This window comes from Ruditapes philippinarum, unplaced genomic scaffold (assembly GCF_026571515.1).
Source record: "Ruditapes philippinarum isolate M1 unplaced genomic scaffold, ASM2657151v2 ctg18689_1_1_1_1, whole genome shotgun sequence".
Taxonomy (NCBI): Eukaryota; Metazoa; Mollusca; class Bivalvia; order Venerida; family Veneridae; genus Ruditapes; species Ruditapes philippinarum.
The window spans coordinates 1-9382 of NW_026858242.1; the positions used below are offsets into that span (position 1 = coordinate 1).

Genomic DNA, 9382 nt, shown 5'->3' on the forward strand with positions numbered 1-9382 from the left:
TTTTGGGAAACTCGATGCTAAATTGATTAAAAGATTTGATCCAATAATGATATAAGCAAACGCTTACATTTTATAAGCATGAAGTACAACGCAGTGTAACAAAGCGCAGCATAATGTGATACCATACTATGAGGTAACTTTATATTTTGAGTACAATACTGATTTTTTTAACCAGTACACAACTGTCAAAACTATATTGGACGAGGCGCTACAGTCTAATATAATCTGTGATTTTTTTTTTTTCTCTAAACAATGTATTATGATTATCTTTTTATTCCTTTACGTCACTTTGTTACTAAACCATTGTGTCACTACAGTCACGTCGTGGCACTGATTTATACATAAAGTTAACAGTTAATCAAAATATATGAGGGTTCGTTAAGATCTTAAATCATTTTTTTAAAGATATATGGATATCAAGTTCAATATCTTAGCAAAAATAGTTTTTTTTACGTAACATGATTTTAATCAATAATTCAATTTGAATGTTGAGAGGTTTCTAGATATCTTTAATTATCATCTGTTTCTTTCAGAGTAGTTTTCATGTTTTATAACTAATATAATCACCTAACAGTATGATATTCTGTATGTTTTGGGTTTTTTTCAACTGAATATCGAACGTTCCAGTGTTATACAAGTTGATGAGTTGAGAAGTTGGCAGTAAGTCGTGTATCAATAAAGTTAAGTTAAAGACATAAAGTCTAGATATTAATTAATAATGAAGTTGTTTTGCAATGGTTCAAAGTAGCATAACTTATCACATGCCTACATAAATTCCCATGATCTTGTGTTTTAAATATAGCAACTTGAATTATCTAATATATATCGCAATTATTTGCATGTTTTGTTGTTAATAATTTTAGCTTTGATAAAATAAGAATGTTTAATACTACAATTCTATCGCCAGTTTGCAAATGTCGTGACGGAACTACCGAATTTTTTATATCTACAAGATTACTACAAGATTACACACTGTATGATGAATAAAAACATAGACTTGTATGTAATATATTACATTTAAATATCATTAAATTATTTTTTCGAAACTTATGATATCATAACACACAATAAATTAATCATCAGACAGGAAGCAGGTATTAATAGTATCCGCTTAAGATTAACAAATATAGTCATTTGGGATGAATTTCACTATACTTTTACAGCTATCGGATTTTCCCCGACGTAATATCGATTATAAAACCAGCATGAGACCTGTAGATCAACCTGGTCCATTTACGTACTGAATGTATATCGATTAGTACCGGTATTTACACTGTTGCTGCGCGATTTTAATTAAGAAATGATATAGGACGATTGTTTCACTACTGAAGGGACAGCAAAACGTCATCCGTTGAGAATTAGTATAAACATAGATATTGATTTACTTCAAAACTTACCAAACGTTCTTTATAGAGTTATGATAAGTTTTTATGAATATATGTAATGGTGGACAATTTTGTAAGTATTTTAAACTTTCATGTTGTATGCTTATTTTTTAATGTTAGAGTCATTTCACATTTTACCTTGATTTAAATTAATATTAATAAAGTTTACTGATGCATTGTTTTATTCCAAAACATTAAAAATCTATCTCAGTAGTCTCTCATGCACTTATAGAAACTTACTGTTATACAGCACAATATATATATACGAATATGTTTTATATTTTTATAACGACTAGAAGAAGCATTTTGTTTGCATATTCTACTCGTGATTAACATGCTAATAATGATTTATACGTTTTAAGTGTGTCATAAATCATTTTACAAGAGAAGCATCATTTTTTATACTAAAAACAAGTAGTCTAAGTATTATGAAGTGTGAAATGTGCCGAGCAGCCTTTTTAAATACGGTTTGCTTCCAAATTTTCAGTAATTGAGGCATTCATTGGTATCTTTCACTTAAAATTAGATCTTTTTTACGGTGAAGGGTTTATATGTTATATCAATAAAATAACATGCATTGATTTGCTGGATCAATTTCAAATGGCTGAAACGAAACGTTTATATACATTATTGATCCAAAATTGTGTTATTTTATACGGTTTCCAATATTTATTTTGGAAGGTCAAAGATTAATTTCTCTTTGACGTTTTAGTAAATATACATTTTAAATTCAATAATGAAAGACTAACAGTTACATTGTGCAAATTTTCACCTTTAGTGAACCATAAGCTTGACCATTGAAAGTTGGAAATAAATGAATGTATGCCTAAAAGGTAAATAACCAATATCTGGTGAATATATCTAGTGAATATCCCTAGATTTGAAATTTCATTTAACTTAAAGGGATTTCAATAACTTAATACATACATTGAGACACCAACAGTATATAGAATGGTCAGATAACATGATTGGCTTGACTCTATACTCTATATTTGATACGATACTATACGACACGACACAATACAACATAACATAAATTAACATAACACAACACAACACAACCCAATTATCATATTATATCATATCATATAGTAACTTTCTGGCATTCTGATACTATGTATTAATTACAATATATAAATAAACAATATCTGTATTGCTGTTGTGTGAATTCAAATGCTTTATCATAATTATATTATTATTATTGTTAAGGATTTACAGTTTTAATAGACTAAATAATAAAGCTCTTAGTAATGAAATGTAATGAAAAGATATGTTTGTGCCACAGCAAAATTTTGACTACTATAGTGAGCATTTCTTCTCAAATAGTTTAAATGAATAAATGTCTACCTCATGGTATTTATATGAGCCGCGTCACGACAAAACCAACATAATGGGTTTGCGACCAGCATGGAGCCAGACCAGCCTGCGCATCCGCGCAGTCTGATCAGGGTCCATACTGTTCGCTTACAAACCCTATAACAAGTAGAGAAGCTGATAGCGAACAACATGGATCCTGATTAGACTGCGCGGATGCTCAGGCTGGTCTGGATCCATGCTGGTCGCAAAACCATTACGTTGGTTTTGTCATGACGCGGCTCAATTATGCATTTATATAAAACATGTTTTTGTTTTACCAGGACTAGACGACACAATGTATGTTGACATCACACAATTTGCAACAACGATTGTCTTCCTTGTGACAGCTTTGTTTACAGGTTTGTCCATTTTTACTGATTTAGAAGTATATATTTAAACAATAACAGATAAAACAATAGAATTTGTATATGTTAAATCAATATGAAAGTGTTGTATTTATTTAATGCTAACAAAAAATAAATACGGGTACTGATTCCGCTGAACTATATTCGTGTAATATCTTGGCTAATAATATTTTCCTCAGGATGATATTTTTATGTTACATGTACCCACTATTATAGTTATTCATATACTAGTATATTCACTTAGCTACATAGTAATTGTACTGCAGTAAGCACTGTATTTTTATTTTGTATTTTTATTTTATTTTTATACAGATGTATGTAATGGCGGTAGTTACTGTATGTATCTACATGAAGACTATTATACCTTCAATCAGAAATACTGTGAGGCCGGATGCTGTAATGATTATGGGGATGAGGATGAGATATGCTGTTTCTCATGGTGTAATACTTGAGCCGCGTCACGACAAAACCAACATAGTGCGTTTGCGACCAGCATGGATCCAGATCCGCGCAGTCTGATCAGGATCCATGCTGTTCGCTATCAGTTTCTCTACTTGAAATAGTGTTGGTAAGCGATCTGGATCCATGCTGGTCGCAAACGCATTATGTCTCAACGACGCTAAATGTCGCACTTGCCACTAAATGTCACTCTTGCCGCTTAATGTCGCTCTTGCCGCTAAATGTCGCACTATTGTCGCTAAATGTCGCAACCACCGCTATATGTCTCAATATTATTTGCCGTTAAGTGTCGCAACACTACCGCTAAATGTCGCAATATCAGATTTCTTTTATATTTTGTGTTGGCCTTTAACCTCCCGGGTTTTATCGATATTAAAGGTATTATAATATATCTGTTATTATTTTGCCAAAATCATGTTACATAGAGGATATTTGTTTGTTTTGCATGTAAGATTGAAATATAATTTCACTGAGTGAACACCAGATGCAATATTTTCACGAGTGGCGTAGCCACGAGTGAAAATATAATAGCTGGTGTTCACGAATGAAATATATTTCAATCTTATATGTAAAACAAATAAATTTTCTTTTTATTTTATGCTTTTTAAGTGATTTTAAGTATATTTTACTGATTTTGCCGCGTAACGTCGCGCATTCTCCTTTGTGACGTCATTATATCATGACGTCACATCATCAGTTTTGAAATCTAGTTCCGTTAAAATTCACTAATTTTGTTAAATTTCTAACATGATGTATGATGACATTGACTTTCTTTTCCTAAAGAAGTAAAATATACGTATGGCGGCATTTATTTCTGCCTGTTTTTCCATTTATTTATGAATTTCTGTTCATCCGCAATCAGATATAGTCCGGCTACAGTGAAAATTATATTTTATAAATTTCACTAGTGGTTTATCAGAATATAATCATCTGTGTTACGGCACCATATGTAAAACGGCACCATTTGTAAAATGGTGCATCATATGTCAAAAAATCGGAACCAAATACGAAATTTTTTGCCGTTTTGCCCTGCACCAAATGTCAGTATTTTCGGTACCATAATTATGTAAAATATTTTTTGATATGCACCATAAGTAAGAAAAGATGCACCATTCGTAAAATGCAAACAAAATATTTTATGGTATATATATGGGATTTTTTTAAATCGTTATTTTTTTGTTTTTGGATAGAATTTCAGCTTCCTGTGTTCGAATAAAGACTATATGAATGTCATGGTGTCGCTACAGTTAATTTTGTAAGTCAATTGGTGTCAGTAAATTGCCATGTACATTTTAATTGTCATAAGAACACACAACAGTATCGAAATATCATATATTTTCGTGGGAAACATCAATTTGACGGCTTAGCATAATTTTAACCTTTTAACAAAAAGGACTTTGAATGTTTTGAGAAGGCCTATTGTATTATAGATGTGTGTAACTGTTACATGCTTTTTATGTAGAGCTTTATTATGTAACAAAAAAAAAAGAAATATTTAAAAAGTTTTCAAATTTCATCCTGCTAATCTCATGCCTGCTCGGTATCTTTTTGGCTGCCCGCCTGTCCGTTCGTCCGTCTGTCTGTTCATCCGTCTGTCCGCCCGTCCTTCCATCCGATCGTTTATCCATCCGTCCGCCTGTCTGTTTGTGCACCCAGCTGTCCATCCGCTCTTCTGTCCGCCTGTCTGCTCGTCTGTCCATATGTTCGTCTGTCTCTCCGTCCGCCGGCTTTTCCACCCGTTCGTCTATCTGCCCGCCTGATTGTCCGCCCGTCTATCCGTTCGTCCGTCTGTCTGTTCACCGGTCTGTTCGTCTGTCCTCCCGCCCGCCGGTCTTTCCATCCGCTTGTCTATCCGACCGTCCGCCTTCATTCCGTTCGTCTGTCTTCCCGTCTGTTCGTCTGTCTATCCGTCCGCCCGTCTTTCCATCCGCTTGTCTGTCCGCCCGTCTACTGTCTACCTATCTTTCTGTATGTTTGCCCGTCTGTCGTTCCCACCTTCGCCTGTCTATCTTTCTGTGTGTCCGTTCGTTCGTCCGCCAGTGTGTCTGTGTGTCTGATGGTATTTCACAATTCCTTGCAGTGTTTTTTTTCAATACTTTGGGAATAGGACCAGGGCCCTTCGGGACTCTTACGACATTCAAGGACTGTACCGACAATTACAGGGACTTTAAACGACAAAAAGGACTACAGTAGGGACTTAACCGACAATTACAGGGACTTTTACGTGTGTATGTATGTATGTATGTATGTATGTATGTATGTATGTATGTATGTATGTATGTATGTATGTATGTATGTATGTATGTATGTATGTATGTATGTATGTATGTATGTATGTATGTATGTATGTATGTATGTATGTATGTATTCTCTCCAGTGTGTATTATTATATTACCATTCTCTCCAGTGTGTTATCATATCACCATTCTCACCAGTGTGTATTATTATATCACCATTTTCTCCAGTGTGTATTTTCATATCACCATTTTCTCCAGTGTGTATCATTATATCACCATTCTCTCCAGTGTGTATTATTATATCACCATTTTCTCTAGTGTGTATTATCATATCATCATTTTCTCCGGAGTGTATTATCATATCACCATTTTCTCTAGTGTATATTATGATATCACTATTATCTCCAATAACAGGAACTTTACCGGCAAATAAAGGACTGTACCGACAAAAAAGGACTACCGTAGGGACTCTTACGACAGTCAGGGACTGTACCGACAATAACAGGGACTTTACCGGCATATAAAGGACTGTACCGACAAAAAAAGGACTACCGTAGGGACTCTTACGACATTCTAGGACTGTACCGACAATTACAGGGACTTTAAACGACAAAAAGGACTACAGTAGGGACTTTACCGGCAAATAAAGGACTTTACCGACAATTACAAGGACTTTATCGGCAAACATAGGACTGTAACGACATACCGGTATAAGGACTACGGTTCGGACTCTAACGACACTCTAATGTGTTTGACCATCAGGGATTTTACCGGCAGGACTGTAAACATGCATCCATGTATGTACGTGTGTACATATGTATGTATGTATGTATGTATGTATGTATGTATGTATGTATGTATGTATGTATGTATGTATGTATGTATGTATGTATGTATGTATGTATGTATTACCATTCTCTCACAGATATAATAATACACACTGAAGAAAATGATGATATGATAATACACACTGGAGAGAATGGTCATATAATAATACACACTGGAGAGAATGGTAATATAATAATACACACTGGAGAAAATACATACATACATACATAGCGTAGATGTGCAAGATATAATTTTCATCTCGTGTTGTCCAGGGGTTGCAGAGTTATGTGCCCTTAGCCAGTTTTCAAACTAAATTCTCGTTTCTGACAAAGCGTTGTGAGGGGGTATTTATCAACTTCAGTGATAACTCTAGTTTTTTTCAAGTTATAGCCATTTGTAAAAGCACTACATTGTATCGTATCTGATAAATTTGTATTATGCTTACAGATGGGTTTTCCTTTTTAGAAAAAGATCAACCAACGCCAAAACTCTTTTATCAAAATAAGGAAGTTCTGAAACAATCTGATCTTAGAAGAATGATACTTAAATTTTACCATGACCTGAAGGGTGTTGGCTATCGAACACTTTATTATCGACTACAGCAGTCATACGCAGGCGTGTCGAAAAAGTTTGTCAGATCAACATTAGATAAAATTCCACACTACAGACAAAAGAACATTAAATTTAACAATAAAGCACCAATGAAACATGTAACTAGCAGAGTTGTGCATGAAACTTTGCAAGTTGATTTGGTCGATTTTAGTAGACAAAAAGTACTGTTGAATAATAAGGTTTATAAATATGTTTTAAGTGTACTTGGTGTATTGAGTGGACATGTTTGGCTACATGTACACACATCTTACTTTATTACCTCACTAAAACAGATGGTACAGCATTGTCCGAGAGTATTCTTTATTTTACTGTTGATATAAAATTAAATCGTTTATTACTTAAGCACCGTTAAGAAAAGGTGCATTTGGACACTGGTCTCGCAACAACACTGTTATCTTAGTTGTTAAAGACGTTTTTTTTTTGGTTGTTACATGTACATAAATGTTACTTTACTTCGCCGCAACTGCGTTTCTAAAGTTTTGTTTCACGAGTTTATCTGAATTTATTTATGTGAATGTTTTGAGTCACAGTTTTGCTAGTTATTGCAATAAAATTAGAAGAAAGAAACTATTGTTTTGGTTTTCAATAAAAACAATTTGATGGAAATCTGCTGCTGCTGTTGCTGCTGCTACCGCCGCCACCAAACCGCCATTAACAAAACCAACGCAACCATTACCACCACCACAATCACCACCACCACCACTACTACTTTATTGTACTAGTTCTACTGCTAAAGGTAATACTGCTACTGTTACAACAACAAGACGTACGTACAATTGTTACTGGTGGTGGTTGTGGTGGTGATGGTTATGATGATGATGATGATGATGATGATGATGATGATGATGATTGATTATTATTATTATTATTATTATTATTATTATTATTATTATTATTATTATTATTATTATGATCTTGTTGGTGCTGGCGACGACGACGATGTTGATAATAATGATAAGATTATGTTATAGTACAGAAAATATTACCCCTATATATATTACTCCAAGTGATTTTGTTTGCATTTTACGAATGGTGCATCTTTTCTTACTTATGGTGCATATCAAAAAATATTTTACATATGGTACCGAAAATACTGACATTTGGTGCAGGGCAAAACGGCAAAAAAATTTGTATTTGGTTCCGATTTTTTGACATATGGTGCACCATTTTACAAATGGTGCCGTTTTACATATGGTGCCGTAACAATCTGATATATTACAATAAAACACTGGAAAGCATGAAATAAAGTTTTATAAATTCCATTGATGCAATCATCATCTCATGTCAAATATGTAAAATATCAAACCAGGAAACCAGTGTGCTTTTCTTGAGTTCTTGAGAATGTTACAGGCGTCCAAAGTGAACATGCTGTCATTGTAGGTAGTAATGTATTCCTCGAGGCTGCATATGATGACGGTATATTCTCTTTAAAAACTTGCTAACATTCTGACAGAAAATCAAGCTCACTGTGTTATTATCTTTATTCGTAATGTACCTTTATCAATAATTTGAGCTTAAAACTATCATCTGTAACAATTTTCTAATGACAGAAACAATGTTTATATGAAAGGTGCGTTGAAAAAGTTTTTTGAGTGACACGCACTTACAGGACAAAACAAGATTCGGAACGATCAAATTTTCCTACATGTTATGTCTCTCACTGTTGAGTTTAAGGACGTAGGGTCATTCGTTATGTTTTCAGGTAATGTGAAATGGCATTGAATAGATGTACTCCGTGTAATTTGAAATTAAGTTTACTGTATGTCATGAAAAAGTGTTGTACTATCTCATTGATAACTTTTCCATCTTGAGAAAATATATCAAATGAAATTTTAAAGACATATGCTATAATTACTTAAAGGCATAAAGCAGATTGAAATATGTATAAAAGAATTTGTTAAAATTTTGAATGAGCTTAGATAAAAAATAATTTTGTAAAAATGACCACTATTACCAACACTGCACCTGTTACACTTCTTGAACCGAAACAATTTTACCAGTATATCATCCTTGCAGACTGAACTAGCTCTGTATTTATGGCTAACTTTAGAAATTTCAGTCTTGATATGCCAGAATGATAGACAGTTCTAAAAAAATGGCAGCTTTGAAAAGTGAATTTACAAATTCAGCGGGTAAGATA

At 33.6% G+C, this 9382-nt stretch overlaps 1 long non-coding RNA gene across 1 annotated transcript; it reads left to right on the forward strand.

Moving 5' to 3' along the window:
* The first annotated feature begins 1146 nt into the window (after positions 1 to 1146).
* On the forward strand, positions 1147 to 4364 carry LOC132752577 (uncharacterized). Its single transcript, XR_009628829.1, has 3 exons — positions 1147 to 1458; positions 3023 to 3100; positions 3419 to 4364. It is a non-coding gene; the product is annotated as an uncharacterized LOC132752577 (long non-coding RNA).
* Positions 4365 to 9382: the final 5018 nt, after the last annotated feature.